We start from the raw sequence: 25,276 nt of genomic DNA on the forward strand, positions 1-25,276 counted from the left end.
AAAAGCCCAAGATCGCTTCGAGCTGAAAACAAGAAAGAAAATCAAATAGGAATCCTAAAATAAAGAGGTCTGTTTGTGAAAGGCTGCTGAAGGGAAATCGGGGTCAAAGGTGAAGTGTGGAGGTGTGAATGAAAACGAGGCTGTTACCACCATGGCAAAGTTGCGACGAAGGTAAGCGCTCCTGTCTTGAAACAAACGATTATTACAGAGGGAAACACATAGACATGTCTAATATATATAGATAGATAGATGTAGAGCGTAAGTAGTTTATGAAAAGGGAAGTATGACAGTAGAAAATATGTTAGAAAGAGAACTGGGAGCAAATAGTAGCAAGAATAATGATGACAGTGATGGCAATGGACAACATGAAATCCATTTCGTTATATTCTTGTCTTTCACACACCAAAGCTACCCACGTCTTTTGTTGTCCGTATATCAATGACATACATACATGTATATATATATATATTTCAGAAGATATTGATATATAGGGGCCTTCCTTCCTATTTTCTCGTAACTTGCTGTTGTTATCTATATCTACATACATTTACGCATACACAATATTTTATGTATGTCATTATTATTATATATCGAAATAACCAACATGAATTATTTTGTATGTCGTGACGGCACACACACACACACACACTATATATATATATATATATATATATATATATATATTACGTGTTTGGTGCTGTCAGAGAAATGTACTCAATACCTTAGTTGAGGTTAATATTTTAATCGATCTTCAATCTGGTGTTACTCTCAGTGTTTCGCCTGTGAATGCATTCTGTGTTCAGACAACTTACGACTGTTATACATCCATTTATATATATATATATATAAATTCAGTCTGATGGCTAAAGAAAATACACAGACACACCATTTCTGTTGATATTAGTTCCAGCCCTTATCGAACTCATTTCTAGCGAAAGGCGTCCGCCCCGGGACCATCTCCTATCTTTCTTATCTTATTTTATATCGGTGACTATATTATCCAATATATTCTATATTTAAGATAGTGAGGTCTGATTTGAGTGAGATTTGGCTACTATTTCTAACCGTTGGAGCGACACTGTAGAGGTTCCGTCGTTTTCATGTTAGTTTCACTGTTGTAGTTTTTTTAGTATTTCTAGGTTGACCCTGATCAAACAAACTCATTATCTAAAAAGAGTCCAGTCATGACCATCTCGTGTGTATTTAATCTATTTTTATTATTAAAAGCGGTTCTATGTAATTTGGTGGAGAGGAACGATTTCTTGTTTAAGGGTCGCTTCATCGATTGCTTAGAAAGTTTCTCCTGTTGTGAAATGTGATGTGGTGTGAAGAGCTGAGAGAAAGGATAAAGAGGATTGAAAACAAATGATAGCTGCAAGATTAAGAAGCTGAGTTGCCATATTCTGTCAGAGACACATGACTGAGACATAACTGAAGAAATGCACCCGTGACACTAATAACACAGACATGTATACATGACATGTATACGTGTGTGTGTATACATGACATGTATACGTGTGTGTGTATACATGACGTGTATACGTGTGTGTGTGTATACATGTACCTACCAGAGTGTCAGTAAGCAAGCAACATATTCAACCTACATCTTTACATTTATTTATATTCTTTTACTGGTTTCACTCATTAGTCCGGTCATGCTGGGGCACCATCGCCTTCAAGTGTTTTAGTCGTTCACCAGGACTCCCTGTGCTTGTTTCAATCTGGTACTTTATTTTATTAATCTCGACCGAACGAATCTCGGCATGTCGTTTAAACCGCGCGAACACAGATCGAATCCGAAACCCACGTCTTCGTACACTGCTTGGTTTCATAGTTCGATGTTCTGCAGTTCTAATTTACTCGACTGCATAATTCTCAGTTTTCTACTTTTTGAGAATTGATAAAATAGTGCTGGGGTGGCACTGAGGTCGTGAATTCAGTGGCCTTTATGATTTAATCGAAACTTAATAACAAATAATGCAAGAACGGGAGTAAGGGTATCTTACGAATGCCTGGGATGAAGGAAAGGGGCTGCTTGCATGGGTCTCAAAATGTGCACCCCCCCCCCCACCATCTGCATTTGACAAAAGAATGCTTAAAAGATAAGAGTGGTTGCAATAATATAAAGCTTTGGCCTGTTTGTGACTGTGCGTGCGTACATACGCGCCCATAAATGTATATTATTCAGTTTTAATGTTCGTGTATTATCTGTTGGAACCGGTTTGTTGACTTTTGGTGAAGGCACGAATATCACAGTATTATTTATTCTTCTTCATATCAGTTGTAATGTTTTCATGATGACACAAAAAAATATTATTCGAGGTGAACTTTGCCTTTCATCCTTTTCAGGATCGATAAAAATAAAGTACCCGTCATGTACTTGTGGGGTCGATGTTAACAAGTCCTCTCCTTAGAATTGCTAGCTTAGTGGTGCCTAAATTAGAAACAATTATTATTGTTATTATTTGTACCGCAATGCTTCACGATTCCTCTATAAATCATGGAGAGACAGGTGAGTGGTTGAGACAGACTATTGTTCGTTCAGCCCTTGTCTCTCATTAATGCCATCATAAGTATATGTGTGCGCATTTATAGACCCTCCTCCATACACATATTACACGTTCTTTTCATTCCTCCTTGGTTTTCTCTTCTAATATCATCGCTCTCTTGTCTTTCACATTACATTGTCAGAGAGCGAGCGATCTTCACATTCCTCTGCCGTTCCTCTTTTACACACATTCACCAACTTGCTGTTTTTTTCTAAAGTCATATCTTTAACCAATACACTCACACAAATTACTGTCATGCATCTCTCTCTCTCTCTCTCTTATAAACGTCATAGTTTATATCCATACTCTCTCTCTATCTCTTTTCCCCATGTTACATCGGTCAAAACACACTGTTATGTCTGTCTCTAATTTACACACCGGCAAGTCGTATACACCCTCGCTTTTTTCACGTCACATTCACATATCAAAACGACACACATATACACTGTCCTGACCCCCCACTGTCTATCCTACACGCTGTGGAGTCATACACACACCCATATTATTTCTTTCTCATGTCACCCTATGCACAATATTTTCTTGTCTCACGTTTTAACTCACAAACGTATAAATGTCACATCACGCACACTGTCATCTAATGTTACCATCGTTAGAGGCGAGGAAAAATGTCCTTTCTCCCCCCCCCCGTCTCTCTACTCTATCTTGTATAGGTAGGAGCTAGTTTCTGTCATGCGTAGGATCAAATTCCTAGTAATCTCAAGTGTAATTTTTAGCAGACCTTTGGAACTTTGGCAGACAGTAAAATGCCAAATAAATAACCCCAAAGACAAAATGCGTTACTTTATAACACACACACACACACACACGAGTATATATATATATATATATATATATATATATATATATATATATATTTATATATATACACATACATACACACTAGTGGTATATATGTGTATGTCTGTGTGTGTGATTTCGCCTTCGCTGTTCGTTTATCGCTACATGCGATCTTTCAGGCATAAAATAAATTAAAAATTCAACTTGTTTTTGTCGCCTGGTGGAATGGATTGTATGTAACGGATAAACACTTGATAAACACTATAAGTATATAGTTATTTTTTTGTGTTCTTTCTTCCTTCCGTTTTCGTTATGTGCAAGAGGCAGGGCTGGTGCTTGGCCAGATCTCTTCAGAGACCTCTTCAACAAGATTCCGGAAACGGCTGTCTATCAGCGTCCGCAGTTTTTGGGCTTTTTTAGATTCTCATACATATGGTTGGATAGAAACGTCTACGCTCTCACAAACTTCACATACTTTTTCAATCGTTATAACCTCGTCTTTTTAGGTTTCGTGTATATTGGAAGACATCCAGTGTATAAATCCCATTTTTAAGACAGTACAATTTAAAGAAAATTTAGCTGCTATTTCTAGTAAATCTGGAGATCACGTAGAGGAGGCGCCTTGTTGTTTCGTGCTCTTATATTTAGTTGTGAATTAAAGTCATGTCTGTGCCATCATTTAACGTCTATTTTCCATGCTGGCATGGGTTCGACGCTTTGACAGGATCCAGTGTGTCACAGAGCTGCATCGTGCTCCAAGTCAGCTTTGGCATGTTTTTGTTTTTAACGCCAACCATTTTACTGTGTGTATTTGATTATTTTTTAATGCCATCAGTACTAGTGGGGTTGCCATGTAACTTGCAAGACTTGGAAAGAAAAAAGGGGGAGCAAGATTTGACTTAAACATTAAGCCAGATGGCTGCATTGAGCTGCAATGCTTGCCTTGGCTTGGTTTCTATAGCTGGATGCCTTTCCTAATGCCATGCACTTCACTGTGTATACTGGGTGCTTTTTTGAGACACTAGCTTTGGTGAGGTCATCAAGTATCTGCAAAACAGGAGCCTGTCATCTGGGTGAGGTATAGTATTAAGGGATAAGAAAGTAAGATAGAGGAACAGGAACAGGTATCTTGTTGAAGAAGTGAGGACATGGTTTGTTCATTTGGAAATAGAAACATGAGGTTAAGGTACAAAGTGAATATGAAGGATACAATAGGATAGAGGAACAGAAAAGATGACCGAGTAGTTTACAAAATATTAGTCATGATTTAGTCTCATTTGGCCTGGTTTTTTTTTTTTATTTGACAAATTTGTTTTACTTCCTCTTTGTTATTAACATTCTATGCCACTTCACACTATTTCACTCATGTAAACATACAACTATCTCTCTCTCTCTCAGGCAATTATTTGACTCAGTTGTTAGAACATAACATCTAGCAAATGCAATGTGCTATTTGTTCTTGCTCTTTGTGATCAGAGTTCAACTCCTGCTACAGTCAACTTTACCTTTCATCTGTTGAAAGTTGATAAAACAGAAGTCAAATACTGGTGTTCATTCTTTTCTCCTTCCCTCAGAGGGTTGCAGGGGATTATTCCCAGTGTACTCTTCCTTCAGCACACAAAGGAGGGTTAATTGAGGGCCTAATAGCCCCTTCTCATTTAGCATGCTAAAAACACTATCTATAGAATCTGTAAAACATAGTAGATGTGGACACTGATGTGCTACAGAGCACAGCAGTTGAAGAAAGATATACGTGTGTCTCTGTGTATGTGTGATCGCTCTTCATTTGTATAACTTAAAAGTTGTTCGATATTATAAGTCTGGTATGTATTTAAGTCCAAGTAAAGTATTCTTTCTAGGAAAGCCAGTCATATGAGGTCTTTTACCTCCAAAAGCTGTAATAATTCCATAAACCAAGCTCCTGCATTGAATTCCTAGTTATGTTAAATAATCCTGATCATGTGACCTTTGGTTTGAGTCACATGATACAGAAAAACGTATGCTACAGCAATGAATGCTTCTACTTTATTCTGTTTTATAATGTCTTTAACTGTTGATATTGAAGTCACTTATTATAGAAGCCAGCTACTCTTTTACTCCAGGATGATAGGTATAACATCTTGGTGTGCTCTTTTGCTCTAAACACTACTCAGAATCCTGGAAAAGGAATGATGGTTCAATTTTCTTGCAGTTTGATGCCTTATTTACATACATTTACAAAATTATTGATTTCTCTTTGAAAGTTTTGTGTAAAAGCCTACAGCACACTCTGTAAAGTAGTTGGCATTAGGAAGGGCATCCAGCTGTAAAAACCATACCAAATCAGACGAATTTAGTGCAGTTTTGCAGCTTGCCAGCATGGAAAACGGACATTAAAGGATGATGAGAATAAGATGGTATACTACTGATGTCTCTTAGAGGGTTTGACATCTGCAGGAGATGTTCTTGGTTAAGAGCATGTCACTACACCTGGCCTTCTTACAGAAGCCCTTTGACCAAGTATCATGTTCTGTAATTTGATGGTTGCCAAGAAAACTAGGCGTAGAAGAATGGTTTGTGAGAGATAAGCAAATCATGTGCTGAGAAGCAAGATGAGTTAGCAGTGAGTTCAGCAAGAAATTTAGTATCCATCCGAGGCTTGTTTCTCGACCCCCTCCTGTTTATGATTATATTCCAAGCCATAAAAGTAGAGTTTAAGACCAGTTGTCCATGAGAACTGTATGTTGATGACCTGCATGTTGAATCTGCCAAAGGATTTGGAGAAGAAATTCCAAATGTGAAAGGAAAGTCATGAATTGGGAGGCCTCAAAGGAAACCTAGCAAAGAAGAAAACTTTAGCTTGCAGGAAAGAAAATAAAAAAAAATCTAATGACATGAAAGAGGTGGTTATGTATGCAGAAAAATATTAGGTAAGAAATCCTTTGGAGTATCCAAAGAATTGCTGTACTGTCACAGGTAGGCTGAAAGAAAAGAAAGACTATATAACAAATGTGCAGGAGTAGGTAGTGAGCAGTAAGAGCACCCATGAAATATATTCTTTTTAATGTTTGAAAATTCTTCAGAAGTAATTTATATTTTCTGTTACTTTGGTGACCTAATTAGCTGTGGAGGGAGGTGTTCTGAATGCATAATAGCCAGCGTAAGAATGGATTGGAAAAAGCTCAGGTAGTTTATTATATCTGCTCGTAGCATCAGTAATCTCTCTCCAAATGAATGGCAGATTTGTAAGATACCTGTGTATTGGGTACAGTGTATGATAATAAAACATGGGTACTGAATATGGAGGAATGGTTCGAAAAAAATAAAGCACACATAGATAAATTGAAAATAATTCAACCTTACTCTTTATTTCACTCCCTCTCCTTTTTAGTCCCTACTACTGCTTGCTTAGTCTCTCCATTTCTATCTCAGTCTTACTCTCTACTACTATCTATTTATCTTGTCTTAGCCCTTATCATCCTCACCAAGGCCCTCTCTGTTTCTATATCCTGTTATTCTATTTGGCTTGTCAGCTTACCCCTGTTCTTACCTCAACCTCAATTCCAGTCTTCACCTCAATCCATCTTGCAGTTACAGTGGATGAGTACTCATTATTTTATTTTTGGTTTGAGTGTTCTAGATATGCCATCTTCATTGCATGGTTGACGAGGGCAATGCACTGATATCTGGAACTTCTGTATCAACACATGCATACATACACACTTACAGACAGGTTTATTTATAGCACAGAGAAGTATGTTTTTGTTCTTTCCCCGACCCTGCACACTGACTTTCAGACATTAGCACACACATCATATGACCCAAGCTTTCATACATTGCACTCATTCAGGTGTATACATTTCCTAGACACACACATGTACACAAACATACACTTCTGAAAATTTATGAATTTATACGCTTCCTAGCACCCATTAAACTCGTGAAAACGTGTGTGCACACATATATGTACTTCTATCAGACTCAGTAATACAGAAACATACACAGTCAATAATCTACTAAAAAATGTTCTTTAGTTCCTCAGGTGATTTGAACCCTTGAGATTTTGACCATGTTAGATTACTGTCACATGTATTGCACATGATTGTAAGTGCAGGCATTGTGGTATGGTTTAGAAGTTCATTTTGGAAACATGTAGTTAAGACTCTGCTTGGTCCCACTGCATGGATATTGTCCACTTGTGTCCTGTACGATAGCCACAGGTTACCCAGTATCTTGTGTGTAATACTGGTAGATGGAAGCTGAAGAAACCTATATATATATATGTGTGTGTTTGAGTGAGTTTGTATTTCCTTTTCTGTTCACACCTACTTGCTTATTGTAAACAAAAGTCTCACTGTTCCACACAGTGTCCTTTGCTTTCAGTGCACTGTGAAAGCATGTCTGGGTTTCTTAAGGCATCTCAACATGTTGCTTAATCTTATTCAAGAAATGATTCTACAAATGAGGAATTTTGTTTCCAATTATCAGTGTAACCATGCCTGGGCTATTCATTATACTATAACTTGAAAGATTATTGCCTTGCTTGGAAACAGGTGGGAGTTGGTGTTAGGAGGGGCATGTGGCATGGTCTCTCAGCTGACACATGCAAGTGTAAAAAAGAGGATGATAATTCAGTTAGGGTTCTTTTTGTATTACTCCTTTGTGAATGAATGTATTTTGTATTTGTATCCAATTAGCCTGTGTTGGTAAGGTATAGTGCTCTTGACTAATCCAAGTTCTTGACTCATCTCTTTTTTTTCTTTGTGAGATTGATGCAACCGATGCCTAATCTGAATGTCTTCAAGGTAGTATGCCTGCAGGAAAATGTGAGTGGGAGAGGTTTTATTAATTGTAGAGGTATATTTGGTTGGCGATACTTGCAACTGAGTGATCTCTGATAAATGTGAGATGGTGGTATAAAAATGGGCAGTATGTTCAGCCTATCAAATATGGCAGTGAATGAATTAGAGGAGAGAGAGCAATCTGTTGGGACTGGGTCTTGTCTCTAAATAAACTGACTATGATGAAACACTGGTAAGTGCACCAGTAACATTTCAAACACTCTCTTCCCCGGTGGTATGATTTACCTTGTCACAGTCTGAAGCACCTCATGCTCCTGATCCTCTTGTTGTAGAACTCTGATAAATCTATTGCCTTCTATTTCTCTTCAAGCTGTATACACGAGGGGGTGAGGCTGAAAAGTTGCCGGGTTTGGGTAAAAGAAAATTCAAGAGGATCAGTTTATTATGACTTCATTCAACATATTCCCTTCTCAGATTTACACACTTATTACAGTGGTTCTTCTGTTTTTCTAAGCCCTGTAAAAGAACTCTCAGATGGTTGGGCCTCCAACCAGACTTTTCGCAATACTCTTTTCAGCACCCCCTTGTACATTTGTCTCTTGGCTCCTCTCTTTAGCCACATGATATTGTTCTTTGCTGCCTTCTTTTTCCTAGTTTTTCCATGCCAATCTTTTAAAATTTTTATAGCTCTATATACAGATCTATTCCACCATAATGTTGTTATCTGTTGTCAAACTGGAACATCTCTCCAATCATGAATCAAATCTGTAGCCGTCAGTAAGTTGTATCATACATATAAGATGAGTGCCAGTGATGGTTGTGTTTAACACTGTGATCAACTGACTTCCCATCTAGAGGCTAGACTTCTTACAATTGCTTAAATGTCATAGAATCCAGGATAAGCTTCAATCTGATGAACCTCTAGACATGTGACAAACTAACATTTTTTAATATTATATAATGTGTGTGTGCACTTTCTCATTATATAATGTGAATGTGTTTTTGTGTATATTTCTGTACAATGGGAATATATGTAATTATCTATATATGTGTGTAGGTTATTTTAAAGTGTGTGATCTGGACATCAACCTTTCTTTTTCTCTCTCACTTTCACTCATTAGATCCTATCAAATGTAAAATTAAAATTTATGTGTGAAAAGTCTAACTAGAGAGATGAAAGTAATTCTGCTGTGGATTTTATCACTCCCCCTCTCTCATTACTCATTTTCTATGGAGTGCCACCTACCACTTGAGTTTGTGAGGTGTTGGATGTGGTGGTGGTGGTAATGGTGTCTGTTAAGGCAGAGAGCTGGCAGAAATGGTAGCACACCGGGCGAAATGCGTAGCCGTATTTCGTCTGCCATTATGTTCTGAGTTCAAATTCTGCCGAGGTTGACTTTGCCTTTCATCCTTTCGAGGTCGATAAATTAAGTACCAGTTACGCACTGGGGTCTTTATAATCGACTTAATCCGTTTGTCTGTCCTTGTTTGTCCTCTCTGTGTTTAGCCCTTTGTGGGTAATAAAGAAATAGGTAATGGTGTCTGATATACTTTCTATTTAGTTGGATTAAAGTCTAGGTACTGTTCTAATATTCTTTCTCTTACTATCTATTGTATCATTACTACCTTGATCATCACTGTTACTACTGCTACCACTAACCACTGCTGCCTCTACAACCATCCCCTCCACAACTACCACTAATAATTCGACAATGTAGGAACTGCTGTATGGTTGCTTGACCTGCTAAAAAAAGCAAATATTCCTCAACACCTAAGTGAAAAGAAGGACACATTAGACTATGTAGTCCCTAATATATGAACAGATGTGACTGTTACAGTTTGAATACCTTCAGTCATATGTTTATTTTATCAGAGCTGGCCGGCCAAGGGACCAAACAGTAGCTTGCTTCAAAGTGGCCCCTGAAAGATTGAATGATATAAAGCAAGGATAACCTTTACAAACACGTGGTTTAAAAAATTTTTTAATTATTTTATTTGGATGGAAACCTTTTAAAATGCAGTTTCAGAATCTTCTGAAGTGATGTTCTGGCGATGCCAAGTTGAGCAGTGACGAAGGGTAGAGGCTGATGGATCCTCAAGGACATTCTGCCATACAGCTTCAGTGTGCATGGTGTGCTTAGGACCTCTTCCTGGAATATTGCTGACTGATCCAGTTCTTTCAAACCAGGTGATTAGGTTCCAAATCATGTTATCACTAGAAGATATTCTGACAGTAAAATGTTGCTGGTATTTTCTCTAGGTTTGAATTGTTGATTTTTCACTGGAATAGAAAAACTCAATGAGTTTTACTCGTTGCTGGACATAATACATGGCCATTTTAATCTCCAAGGGATTCCCTATAAAACTTAGATAAAACTTAGATATGTTTCGACCAGAGATTGGTCCAGGCCATGTCTAACTTAATAGCACCACCTGATAGGATTATTCGAATCCTGTTTAAGTCAAGTTTTGTTCAAGTAGTGAGTTCTTGTTGGGTGAGTTGTATCCAATTATGGGTGGCTTATCTGGTATTCTTTGAAGGAATCTATCCAGACTCTGTTTGAAGTTGATGGGATCCTTTTCCTCTTTGATCTCCCTCGGGACAATGTTAAATAGGGCAGGGCCTGTTGAGGAAAAGAAATTATGTTGCAGTGTACATGTATGTTGTGATCTTGAATTTGGCAGGGGACGTATAGCCCGTGGTCCAAGTCTCGGATGAACCTTGAAGCTAATGTTTAGGTCGTTTGGGCAAAGTTGGCGGTATATTTTCCACATCGTACAAATGATGTACCGCTCACGGCGATGCTGGAGGGAGTAAAGTTTCAAGGCTTTAAGGCGATCCCAATAGTCGAGAGCAGCCATGCCTTCAATTTGTTTAGTGAGAGCCCTCTGGGGTGACTCAATTCTGGAGATGTTTTGTCTTGTGTGAGGAGACCACAGTGGGCAGCAGTATTCAAGGTGTGGCCGTACAAAGGATGAAAAAAGTGGTATGATGACACCTTGTTCTCTGGACCGAAAAGTTCTTAAGATCCAGGAACTCATCCTACGAGCTGTATCGACCTTCTTGTTGATGTGTGCACTCCAACTGAGATCGTCATCAACAATTACACCCAGGTCTCTGATATTGTTAGAGGCTGTGAGCGGTTCCCCTGAAGGAAGAGAGTATGGTTGTTTTAGTGAGGAATTTCTTCCAAAATGCATCAGCTCAAATTTTCCCTCATTCAGTTGCATTTTGTTTCTGTCTGCCCATTGACTCACAGCATATAGATCAGACTGGAGTTGAGTTCGGTCTGCTTCTTCATCGACGATTTGCTGGAGCTTAGTGTCCTCAGCGAATATTTTCACTTTGCAGTGATGTACGACACTGGAAAGGTCGTTTACATAAATTATGAAGAGTAGCGGACCCAAAACAGTTCCCTGGGGAACACCGCTGGTGACTTTTGCTGGGTTTGAGTGGACTCCATCAACTACAACATGTTGTGTTCTATTTGCTAGGAAATACTGAATCCAGTGTAGAACTTTTCCACGGATTCCAACATTTGCCAATTTTGAGAGTAGGATGTTATGGTCCACCCTGTCGAACGCTTTACTGAAGTCAAGGTATATGACGTCAGAGTTCGAACCTGTTCCCAAGGCTTTGAGTACATCTTCAATGTGGTGTAAGAGCTGTGTTAGACAGTCCCTGCCACAGCGAAAGCCATGCTGATTTGAATTTAGGAGCTTGTGGGTCTCCAGGAAGTCAGCTATCCTTGATCTTAACACTCTTTCAAACACTTTAATGATGTGGGAGGTGAGTGAGATTGGGCGATAGTTGACTGCGAGGGATCTGTTTCCCTGTTTGATAACAAGCAAAAAAAAAAAAGATTGAAAACAAACAAGTTCTGACTTTTTCAAACCCTTCAGTTTTTCAGTGACCACCCTGTACTTGTAGTAATACAGGTATCAGCAGTACTACTGCCACCTTATCTGCAAAGTACTGGCTCCACTTCAACTAAATATTGCTACCATCTCCACCATGACTATTATTATTTTTACAATAATGAACCACTACTACTACTACTACTACTACTACTACTACTAATCAGTAACAAGACAGTTCAAAAAGTTCTTTTTTTTTTTAAACTAACATTTCTGCATTCATATTTAACTTAGGTTTTATTGATTTTTTTTCTTGTTTTTCTGCCCATCATCCTGTCTGAATTTGCCTTCTGTCTGTCTGTCACTGTGTATATCTATCTATCATCCTGTCAGTGTCTGTCTGTCTGTCACCCTATCTATGTATGTCTGTCTCTTTTCTCTCTATCATCCTGTGTATATATGTTATCCTGTTTGTATATGTCAGTCTGTCTGTCTGTCTTCCTGTCTGTTTTCATCTCTGCCTACAAACTGGGTGGCCTGCATCTCTCAGTGTCTCTACATACCATCCTGTATGTGTGTGTATTTGCACTATCCTCTATGTGTGTGCATGTGTGTCTGCCTACCAGCACGGGTGTGTTTATTTGTCTACCATCTTGTGTGTGTGTGTATGTATGTTTATCTGTTTGCCGTCTGTGTCTGTCTAACTGTCAGCGGGGTCTGTCTGTCTTTTTACGATTTCCTTGCGTCTATGCATATGTATGTATGTACCATGCTACCATTCCAGCCTATGTATATTCCTCTGTCGCTGTTCTTTCCTAAACAGATTAATAACAGCCATCAAACATCAAGGAACCCCCTATATTCAGCTACTTCTCCTCTTCCACTCTAATAAACCTACTTTATGGTTACTGAAAATATCTCAGAGCTTTGTAAATCAATTTCAAACAAAGCAAACATTAATAATGCAAAAACAAATAATACAAAATAGTAATAAAGTCGATAAATATTATTTAACAGAATTGATATTTTTTTAAAAGTGTTAAATCCTTCTCACTTATTCTCCCTCTCTCTCTCTCTCTCTCTCTCTCTGCTTAGTTTCATTCTCTATAGCACTTTTGCACACTCTTTCTTTTTTTTTTCTGTACCTCGCCCCTCATTTTCCCTCTTTCTATTGCTCACTTCCAGTTTGTCTTTCCCAAATCTCCATACGAACTGGATTAGAAGATTATCTATCCATCCTTCAAATTATGCAAACATAATGTGTGGATGTGTAAGATACACAGTGATATTGGCTTATGTATAGATAGAGCTAAGCTGATGGTAGAAGTATGAGTGGTTGGGTGAAGGAGAGAGAGGAGGAAACAGTGGTCAAAAAGGAAAAAAAAACCCTTAATGTGATGCGTGAGTTTAAGTGTGTCTATAAATATGGTTATGGATGTGTGTGTATGCATATATGTGTATACACATGCTTACATGTGTATCTATCCAGATACTTGTATGTCCACTTCATAATGTATGTATATACATATATACACAGACAGTAATCCCTTGCCATATTGTGGATCACCAATTGCAGTTTGTTATTTAAGCTTATGTTGTCGATTCTTCCGTGGTGTTGTTTTGCATTTGTAATAAAATAAATATATACAAATTATAAAAATAATTTAAAAAAATATACAGTACAGTACTGTTTCTACTTTACAGATTTTCACCTATTGTGGGAGGCTTTGGAACATAACTCCTGTGATAGTTGAGGGATTACTCTGTGTGTGTGTGTGTGTGTATGCATACATATACACACATATAGACATAGTACTATTTTTGGTAGTATATATACTAAAATAGAAATTCCTCCCACTACACTCTCGGAGTGGTTGGCGTTAGGAAGGGCATCCAGCTGTAAAAACATTGCCAGATCAGATTGTAACCTGGTGCAGCTGCTGGCCCTTCAAACCTCAGTCAAACCGTCCAACCCATGCCAACATGGAAAACAGATGTTAAACGTTGATGATCATATATATATATAATATATATATATATATATATATATATATAATATATAAAGCCTGCCAGGTTTTTTTTTGTTTATTGGTTCTGTTAAGCTGTTGGAATACTAAAACATGTCACATACATAGTTGCATGTGTGTATGTATATGTATGTGAAGGCTTATGGCGTAGTAGTTAGGGTATTGCACTCATGATTGCAAGATTGTGATTTCAATTCCCATACAGGCGTTGCATTGTGTTCTTGAGCAAAACTCTTTATTCTGTGTTGTTTCGACCCACTCAGCAGCTGTAAATGGGTGACCCTGCAATGGACTGGCATCCCCTGTTCAGAAGGGATATTAGCCTGCTTGCCTAAGAAGCACATTGTAACCAGCAGTATGTACCCCGCATCTGATGGTCAGGTTGATATAGTTATACAATGATAACACACACACGCAAACATATATGTATACATGCATGCACATATGTATAAACACATTTACATATATAGACACAAGCTAAAGGAGATTGGTGATAAAGTAAAATTGACAATCATTATTCCAGTATAGTATTTTAAAAGTTAATACTTGAATGAAGATTGTCAATTGTCATCTACCACAACTGTAATTAAGATTCACCTTATCAACTGACCTCACATACCTGCTGACAGCTTAGCTCTATCTATATACAAGCCAATTACCTGTATCTTACTTTTTAACATATTTTATGTTTGCATAGATGTTATAATATATATCTATTGGCATGGCAGTGTGGTGAAGCAGTTTGCTTTGTAGTCATGTGGCTTTGGATTCAGTTCCATTGCCCATCACCTTCGTCTTTTACTCTCATCTTGTCTCAACCAATGACTTGTGAATGAAAGCATGTATGAAGGCCATCATATATTAATATATATGCGGGGGTGTGTATATTACTCTTCTCTTGATCTTTGCAGACTAATTGTAAACAAAGCCACCATTCATATAAATGGCGTTATTTGTTAACAATCTTCAGTGAAAACATGTTTGGTCATTCATCTGTTTGTTGTTCAAAGGACTAAGGAAAATATTTCCTTGCTTGGAAACAGGTGAAAGTTGATGACTGGAAGAGCATCCATCTATAGAAAATTTGCCTCAAGTTGTGAGATACTTGTGTGCCACACAAGCATATATAAGTAAACATAAGGATGCACACACACACCATCATTTTAATATTTATTTTTGTATGCTTGTGTGGCACAGAACTATTTCACAACTTGTTGAGGCAAATTATATATCATTTGGGTATATAACAAAACCTGCATGCATACACACAAAAGTTAACATTTAATGACTACAGGCTGAAATCATTGGTGTTGGATCCCCAGTCTGGGAATGACTTCTACCACTCTTGGCATAGCAGCCCTGAAAAGAGTCATGGAAGCTGCCCTTCCTCCCTTAAGAAAGCAATTAACTCCCCCACCAAAGAGTCAAGGAAAATGTTGTAGACTAATTGGCTTACCAGGAACATATTTACCATCATATGTACATGGGAAGGTCAAGCCCAAAAGATAACATAACTAAACTATAAGGTTTCAGTGAGGTTAAAAATATTTAGGTTAGTCATTGGGAATAATTAATTTGATACATTTGTGCTACTACAAAACTCACCTACTTGATTCACAGTTTACTCAACATCAAAGTAAGGCAGGTTCTCCCCACCTACCTGGGTGTTTATCTTTTCATTCATTTATCTCATGGGTAGACAGACACGGTGCAGTGCTTGTGGTCTATTTTAAGGTTGCTTTAAACTGGGTCTCTAGGGATAAATGCATGGGATGAGTATGGTTAACTTTCAGTTTGAAAAATCACAGATAAAGAGTTTGGGAGGGGAAAAAAACGAAATGAAAACTTAGATTTGGTGGGAGTTATGAAGGGTTGCAGTGTATGCAGGGTAGGGTCATGGAACTTAGTTTTTTTTAAAAAATTTCTTTTTATATCATAAAATTTCATACTTTATATCATGACTGGAAACCCATTACTCTGTGTTGGCGATTAGGTGGGTTATATGTTATTGTAGGTGCGGCTTGATGCTATGCATAATGTAATGTATTAGCAGATGCTATGTAGGTATAGTATGTTGCTGTGTCTAAGCAAGTGTACAAAACAGTGACTACTGCGTGAAGTCAGGTTAAGACAGTCAATACCTGTGTAGATTAGTTAAGGATGGGCATGTGTGTGTGTGGTTTGATATTGTGTACAGGTATTGTATAAACTGGTTGTATGTAGGTAATGTATAGACTGGTTGATAGAAGTTTGTGTTTGTGAGGATAATGTGTAGTGTGATATGGCACCTGATTTGTGTGGAGTATGGGCGTTGTTGATTAGTTAGCTCTAAGTCAGCTCTGATTGAACAGAATTATGTGATCAAAGGTATTCCAGCCATGACTACCCCATCCTATTTTCAGGATGATATGCATTTAAAACTTTATTATCCCTTTCATTTTATTTTATTTTATTTTACTTAATTTTAATTTTTTTTTCTGCCTTTGTGACTGTAGTTTGTGGTTTGAAGAAAATTTGGCTGCTATTTCTATATTGGCAAATGACTTGGCTCTCTTCTAAGTGTAATGTGAAGACATTGATATAACTTTGTGTCAGTGCATGTGATATTTGTGTTTGGATATAGTAGATACAGCATCCTGTGTACAGTGGCTTAGCTTCAGATTAGTTCTGGTCAAGCAGCAGCCCTGCGATCAAAAGCCATTCTAGCCTTGACTATCCCATCATTTTTTTCATGGACAGTGTATCTAAGATCCTAACCTAGATGGATGTGATATCTTATAGAATCCATATCTACAATCATATTTAATGTGTCCATTTTTTTTAAAGCTAACATTGTAGTTTAAAGATTTAACTGCATTTTCAGTGAAGCCTGAGAACTGTGGTTAGTGTATATACAGTTTGTGTGGGTGTAGCATAAGTACATTGGTATTGTGTGTATATGTGTGGTGGAGTGTGCAGTGTAGGTACATACAGTTTACTATTATTGCAGTCAATGTTTTTTTTCTTTCTCATTCTTCAGCCTTCATTTTTTTCCTATTCAATCAAGCAGCAGGAAAAATTAAATTTTTCTGTCAAAAATAAATTATAGATTGGAAAATATTTGTAGTCAACTGCTCTCTTTTGTTGTTAGGGTTCTTGTCTTTTATTGATGCTGTATCAGTACTGTTAGCTGAAAATGCTACAGCATTTTTCACCACAATTTAAGTTTTCAGACCCTACCACCACCACCTGATTAGGCTCCTTACATCACCTCCCACCAACTCACTCTTGTCTACCCTGTCTGTTTAACTTCATCCCCCCCCCACTAACCTGTAACATATTTTATTCTTCTTTTAAAGCAGGGGTTCTCAACCATTTTTTATTCATGGACCCCCTTTGGTTGTTATTTCATTCTGGTGGACCCCCATGTCCATTCAAAGTATAAAATGCTTTAAAGCATTCACAATTTTTTTATCACTAACCTGTTAACTCTGAAAAGAAAAGTTTAACATATTCAAATATCTATGGGAACACTCTAATCATGATGAAATGTTGCACCCACTGGTTGGTTAACTATAAATTACTCATTGTAATGGTAGAATTACTGTTGTGGTGGGGAAGGTTAGGTGATAAAGGTTAATATGAACACTGGATTAAAACTGAAAACTTTGGATAATGGGCAAGATATCTTTATATATGAAAGCGAGGTTGTGTGCTGTCTGTCTCCTACGATTTAGATTCCTAACTACTCCCACATTTTGCGGTGCAGTTTAACCAAAACCAGGTATCTTACAGTCGTGATTCATATCGGGCCCTTCTGGGTATTAGCGCACGTCTACGATGAGTCTACGATTTAAAAAAAAAATTTACCATCAAGTTTTCCCATTTTTAATGCATTTTTGGCATATATAAGGGAAGTAACTCTCTAAAGATGCTTATATAGTTATTTCCCTTACAAACCCGAGCAACGCCGGGCGATACTGCTAGTATATATATATAGGCAATGGCATGGTTGTGTGGTAAGAATCTTGCTTCCCAACCACGTGGTTCTGGGTTCAATCCCACTGTGTGACACCTTGTGCAAGTGTCCTCTACTATAGCCTTGGGTTGACCAAGGCCTTGTGAGTGGATTTGGTAGGCGAAAACTGAAAGAAGCCCATCATATATCTGTGTGCAATCTTCTGGCCTTTCAGCTCCTGTCAAACTGTTCAACCCATACCCGCAAGGAAAACAGATGTTAAATAATGATCTATGAAACATCAGCATTACTACTACTACTACTACTTCCACCACCAACTTTTCCGTGATGAGAACAGCTATACAACATCCCTCCTTTAGTTTCATGTTTATGTAATATCCTAGATGGAGGGGATTGGTCTGTCCTAAATACTTCACCCCTGATATTCTGTGATCTCTTGCCCTCTTATTTGTAGGTACCTTTCTCCCTTACTGCACTCCTTTCTTTCTTCCCTCCCCCTCTCTCTTCTCTTGCAGTAAGCACGAGCACATGCATGCACGCACACACACACACACACATTCACTTACTTGCTTTCTCTGCTAGCCTCCATCTTATTCACTTTGTTTTCTTTTAATGAGTTTAGTGTTCTGAATTCAAATCCATTTGCAGTTGACTTTTGCTCTTCATCTCTTCAGCAGATTGATGCACTAAATAACTAATATAACTGGGTCTGCAGCTGTAATGCTCTATGATTCTTAACATCACTGGCCTATTGCATAGTCAAAGAAATCAATTTTCCAGTTTTGATAATTGATCATTAACAAGCTTCTCTATTCGACATCTTTTTTCTCGTTTTAGAAATAAATCTTGAAGAGGAGAAAACCTTTTTATTTTTTGTTAAATTTCTGCAACGATTTTAATTTAAACTTGACTTTTTTTTTCTTCCCTCTCTCTCTCAATTTCTCCTCATTTTTCTTTATCACTTCCGCTTTCTGTCTCTCCTTGTCTTCCCCCCCCCCCATACCTCTCATTTTCTTGATCTCTATATATTTTCATCTCCCTACCTCTATCACCCTCTCCTCACCCCCCTTTTTATCATTTTTCTCTTGCTTACCTACCTTCTCCCATTTTGCTCTCTTGTCCACTCTCTCCCTTTTTTTTCATTCACTCTGTCAGCAAAATATATTTTACACACACACTATACTGTGTTTGAATGTGCAAATCTGAAGTGTGTGTTTGGTGCACTTGTGTGTATGCCTCAGTATGGTCTCAAGTATGTGTGCATGTTTGTCTAAAGGTGAGTGCACTAGTGATTGTGTGTATCAGTGCACATTGTGTATGTAATAGCACGTTCATATGTGATATGTTTGTATGTGAATGCATGTTTGCATATTTGTTTGAGTGATTGCATGTTTACATGTGTATGTGTAATCACACATTTGAGTCTGTATATGTATGTCTGTGTGTCTTTGTGTTCATGATATTGATGAATATTAAAAAAAGATATTTCCTCTAAATTTCATCCTCATTACTGCTTTGTAATTTTAATTGCCCCATCTTTGCACAGCTTGTTCTTTCATGCCCTCCTCCCCCTTTTTTTTTTATATTCTAAATTTCATCTTTATGTCCTATATGTACTTATACATGCACAGAAGATATGTTCAACCCAAGCAAACATGAAAAAAAGGGACATAAAAATCACGATTAAATTAATTTATGACACACACACAGAGAAGAAAGCTCTTGCAAAACCACTGCTGATACTTTTTCAGAGTTTCTGCACATGTGACAAACTTTCCAAAATTTTAAAAACATGTATGCGTGTATAATATGGTCTCCTCATAAAGAGGAAGCAGAGCAGATGCTAAGAACGACCAGCCAGAGCAGATGCTAAGAACGACCAGCCAGAGCAGATGCTAAGAACGACAAGCCAACTCTGTAACCTTACATTTTAGCTAAGTCATGGATCACATTACCTGAAGAAAACAACTTGCTCATGAATGCACTGGATGGCTTCTGCCCCCTAAGGGGCTGCCCTCCACAGCTCTTTCATCCACATGTGAATGTGATATATCTTGACTTTAACAGGGCCTTCGACTTCGTTGATCAAGAGATGATATGTCAGAAAGTGTATGACTTTTTAAAAAAATAGGAGTCAGGCTGTCATTGCCTACGGTGCTCTTTCTGAGGAGACATCAGTATTAAAAGGAGTCTCCATGGCAACAGTACTGAGACCATTCCTGTTTGTGGCTCTGTCAGACACGCTATCAGTCATACAGTCAGCCATTCTCAGTAGCTATGTTGGTGATACAAAGGTTTTGCAAGTAGTCAAGGACCCTGATGCTTACTCAAAACTACAAAAAAACCTGAATGCAATATACAAGTGGGCTGAAGCAAACAACATTCTGCTATTGACCCATAAACAGATTGCAATCAGAATACACAGGACCAAGGGAATTGCTCTCTTTATGTCAGAGTTGGTGCATTACCTGGGAATCCACATGAATATCGATGAATTGTTCCATGTGTATATTACTACAGTTATCATTATTTCTGAAAATCAGGAAAATATTTCTTTTATTGGTGACAGGAACCAAAAATTTTTGGGACAAATAACTAACAAATTCTCTCTCCTATCTCTATCTCTCTTTTCTCCTTGCTGTTTCTCTCTGTCAATCAATTGGTTATTAATGATTGCAAGCATGATTAAGTGGTCAAGAAGTTCACTTTGTGATCATGAAGTCTTCAGTTCAATCCAACTGCATGGCATCTTAGACAAGATGTCTATAACTAAAGTTTTAAGATGTCCAAAGCCTTGCAAATAAAAGTTGGTAGATGTCAACTGATGGATTGTACCTGTGGTTCAAAGGTTCCACATATGTCACACATTGGCATCATGCTGATTCTGCCTGATGATCACATTAAGGATATAGATTGTCTGTGGAATACTCAACTACTTACATTTTAATTCAATGAGTAGACTGGAATGATTATAGCTGAAACTAACAGAGGATCCAGTGACATTGTTAAGATCTTGTGAGATAATTGAAATTGGTTCGTCAAAGTGGCTTAGTTTCTTTGAAGATTGATTTAGGTATTGGGTTGTTGGTTGGTATATGTGGAATGGGGGCCAGTGTAGATAAGTGTTCACTGCATATAGAGTGTGTGGTGGTGGCTGATTGCTTTCTATCTCAAGGATTAATTTAGGAATTTCTTTTCATATTCTCATGTTTTATGCATAAATACATAGATTTTTACATACATCATCCTCATTTTATCTCCACCATCACACACACACACACACACACACACATTCACACATTTATTTATTTTTAGAGCTGAGGAGTGGCAGAAACTATAGATTGCGGTGCTATGTAGTATGTAGTTTTGTATTACTATGTCCTGAATTTCAATTTCAGGATTGATTTTGCTTTCCGACTTTCTGAAGTGGATATAATAGGTACTGGTTATGTCCAGGGATTTTGACCCTTTCACTGGTAAATTTGTATTCTTGTGTTGAAGTAGAAATATCAACATTTCTGAGTAATGGGGATGGATTTGATTTCATCTATGTGCATTATATGAAGTATAATGGCAGTCCACAGCTTGCATGTCCATCCAGTAGTGTACAGTTGGTTCATATGGTTCCTTTAAATGTGCTCTTATATATGAAAATATCCCGGTGACCCCCACCACTCTATTTCCATTATTGGCAATACTCATATGTAAGCAAAAATTAAACAAATTGTTATACAAAAGATTGTCTGCTCAATGGCCTAAATTTGAAAAATTTTTTAGAAAATGTCCAAAGCCCATAAAAGAACATCTCAGTGGTCCAAATGTGGCTGACCCATGATAAAATTGCTCTTTCATTGCTTTATGTATATAATGAACTGTGTGAGTCGTTGATGGAATGTGGAATGTTTTGGTGAGAAGAGGTACCTATTATTCTATTTGCTCCAGCACTTCATCTTCTGAGTTTCAATTCAATCAAGATCACCTTTGTCTTTCATTCTTCTTGGGTTGATAAAATAAATTATAAATTGATAAATTAAATAAAGATTTAATTATCTGTTCCCCTTCACCACAAAATTTCAGGCCTTCTCCTCCTCCTCCTCATGAGGGTAGTAGATTAGAAGTAGTGGGTAGCTTCTGTTACCTAGGTGACCAAGGTAGCAGTCTAGGAGGAAGTTCTGAAAGTGTAGTTACAAGAATAAGAACGGGCTGGGCAAAGTTCAGAGCTTCTACCTTTGTTGGTAACTAAGGGCCTCTTCTTCAGGGTGAAAGGGAGATTGTATGATGACTGTGTACATACAGCAATGTTACATGGCAGTGAAATATGGGCTTTGGCTATAAAGCTAGCATGCTCTGCTGGATGGGTAATGTCAGTGTGCATACATGACAGAGTGTAAGTGATTTAAGAGGGAAACTCGTGCCAGTGCTGCATGAATGCACCCATGCCTGTGGCACATAATAAACACCCAGCACACTCTGTAGAGTGGTTGGCATTAGGAAAGACCTGCAGCTGTAGAAATCCTGCTACAACAGACTATTGGAGTCTGGACAGCTTCGTGGCTGGCTAGCATGGAAAACAGGTATCAAACGATGATGATTGGCAAAATCATTAGTGTCAGACAAGATGCCTTTAGTATCTTTGAAGTGAACAAAAACTCTGTGGTTACTTTTAGTTGAGTAATTAGCAGTAGGAAGGGTAATATGCTGTAAAAAAACATTTGATCTAGGATATAAACAATCACACCAGTGCAAATAAGGAGAAATGGTTGCTAATATAAAGTTATATATATATATATCATCATCATCGTTTAACGTCCATTCTCCATGCTAGCATGGGTTGGACGGTTCAACTGGGGTCTGGCAAGTTCGAAGGCTGCACCAGGCCAGTCAGATCTGGCAGTGTTTCTACAGCTGAATACCCTTCCTAACGCCAACCACTCCAAGAGTGTAGTGGGTGATTTTATGTGCCACCGACACAGGTGCCAGACGAGGCTGGCAGACGGCCACGCTCGGATGGTGTTTTTATGTGCCACCGACACAGGTGCCAGACGAGGCTGGCAGATGGCCACGCTCGGATGGTGTTTTTTATGTACCACCGACACAGGTGCCAGACGAGGCTGGCAGACGGCCACGCTCGGATGGTGTTTTCTTATGTGCCACCGACACAGGTGCCAGACGAGGCTGGCGAACGGCCACGCTCGGATGGTGTTTGTTACATGCCCTCAGCACGGAGGCCAGTCGATGCAGTACTGGCTATATATATATAAAATCATTCCTGTCATGTTGGAAGGCATACATAGTCCAGTTTCACTTTACGTATGTTGCAGAACATCACTGATGTGTGTGTGTGTGTGTGTGTGTTTGTATATATATATATATATCTAATATAATAAATGCGAAAACTAATTTCTGTGTGTCAGTGTGTTACACTTCGGTCCCTTCTCTCACTATTCATTGTCGAGAGGAATACTCACTGAGAGATAGAATTCGCCGGGGAAATCTAATATCCGAACTGAAGATGAGAAAACAGATGGGAGAGAAGGGTTTACGCATCCAAGATGGACAAATAATCAAGTCCTACCTCTGGTTGCATGCTGTAGTGCTGACAGGGAAAGTGAATCGAGGGCGAATCGAAGTAAAGTAGATACCCCTGTCAACGATGCTATCTCTGATACCCCTTATTCTGCTTGTTCCCCAATTCCCGCCCCTCAAACTTCACATCTCAGCATCGTCTATACCAACTCGTGCTCCTTATTTCCAAAGTTGAGCGAACTATTTACACTGGCCATACGTGATTCCCCTGATGTGATAGCTATCACCGAAACTTGGCTGATTCAAGCAGTAAAGGACTCAGAAATCGACCTACAGGGCTACGCCCTCTTCAGATGTGACAGAGAAAAAAGGTGAGGTGGAGGTGTTGCTGTGTATGTTAAATCTGATCTCAAACCGTCCAGCGGTATTCTACCCACTAATGCTCAACCTACAACAAAATTTGATGCTGTCTATTGCAAGCTGAGCCTATTCGGGTTTTGCCTGCCCGTGTTGGCTGTCTACAGGCCGACCCCCAGACGATGCTCATTTACTCGAAGCGATAAGATTCGTTTCAGCCTCACATGACTGTTTGATACTAGGAGACTTCAACACTCCCACGATCGATTGGCCCGCATCAATCTGTACATCATCTTCCCGGTTTGGCCAGGCCCTTCTTGACGTGGCTGAAGATTGTTTTCTATCGCAACATGTTGAATATCCGACAAGGCATCGGTCTGGGCAGCAGCCATCTATGCTGGATCTGGTATTCTCCCGCTATCCAAGATCAGTGTCAGATGTATCTGTGTGTGCCCCTCTTGCCAAGAGTGATCATGCGGTCCTGAAGTTTTTCATGCACACCACATTTTCTACACCCACGACTACTTCGCTGCCACGTAGAGTCTTCTCTGCAATTAATCTTGAAATTCTAACCAAGGCTTCCGCGCTTCTGGACTGGCGATCCCTGATGACGTTGTCCTCAGTTGACGAACTATGGTTGTCCCTGAAAGCATATGTAATCTGGTTGACTGACCAAGCAGTTCCCGTTGGGCTTCCCAAGAAGAAACACAAGCCCTGGGTGACGAAGAAGGTTAAACGAGAATTTCAACTCAGAGATATTGCTTGGGCTGAATGCAAAAATCTGGATTTGACTGCAGCTTTTGAGGTGTACAAAACTCAACAAGACCGAGCTGTGAAAATTGAAAAGGAAGAACGCTTCAGTTATGAATACAAAATCGCGGCAAATGCCAGTAGCAATCCAAAAACCTTCTTTGCCCATGTCCAAAGGAATTCCTGCTTGAACAACCAAATTGCAACGTTGGTAGACTCAACAAGCGTATCGATTGAGGACCCTTATCAACAGAGTCAATTATTTGCCGAGGCTTTTTCAACTATTTTCAAACAAGATGATGGTCGTGAACCCCCTCCATTTGATAGATCGGTACTTCCAATGCTTCGATTGGTCATCACGCGGGACGAAATCGAATGCGTTATTCAAGGCCTCGATGCCAACAAGGGTCACGGCCCTGACGGCATACACCCACGGGTTATCAAAGCGTTGGCTATGGTCATCTGCGAACCCTTAACACGTCTATTCAATATGTCATTGGCGACGGGTGTTATACCTGCGGACTGGAGAACAGCGATAATCTGCCCAATTTTCAAGAAAGGGAGCCGCGAAGACCCGCTTAACTACCGAGCGGTTTCCCTTACATCAATAATCAGCAAGATGTTCGAAACCATCCTTAAGTATGATGCTCCACCTCCAAAACACAGCCTCTA

At 38.7% G+C, this 25,276-nt stretch overlaps 1 protein-coding gene and 1 long non-coding RNA gene across 3 annotated transcripts in view; one reads left to right on the plus strand and one right to left on the minus strand.

Annotated features, from left to right (window-relative positions):
* Positions 1-25,276, plus strand: part of LOC115211051 (phosphatidylinositol 4-kinase beta) — a 135,880-nt gene continuing 110,604 nt past the window's right edge. The window contains exon 1 of one of the 2 annotated variants that reach the window (XM_029779926.2): positions 1-171. The gene's annotated coding sequence lies outside the window, so the exon portion shown is untranslated. The remainder of the gene's footprint in view (positions 172-25,276) is intronic. The other variant, XM_029779928.2, reaches the window with a different exon arrangement.
* On the minus strand, positions 10,095-16,204 carry LOC118763174. The gene is made up of 3 exons (XR_004998940.1): positions 15,963-16,204; positions 15,619-15,766; positions 10,095-10,485 (listed from the first exon to the last, which is right to left on the minus strand). It is a non-coding gene; the product is annotated as an uncharacterized LOC118763174 (long non-coding RNA).

The sequence above is a fragment of the Octopus sinensis genome, linkage group LG4, assembly GCF_006345805.1.
Source record: "Octopus sinensis linkage group LG4, ASM634580v1, whole genome shotgun sequence".
NCBI lineage: Eukaryota > Metazoa > Mollusca > Cephalopoda > Octopoda > Octopodidae > Octopus > Octopus sinensis.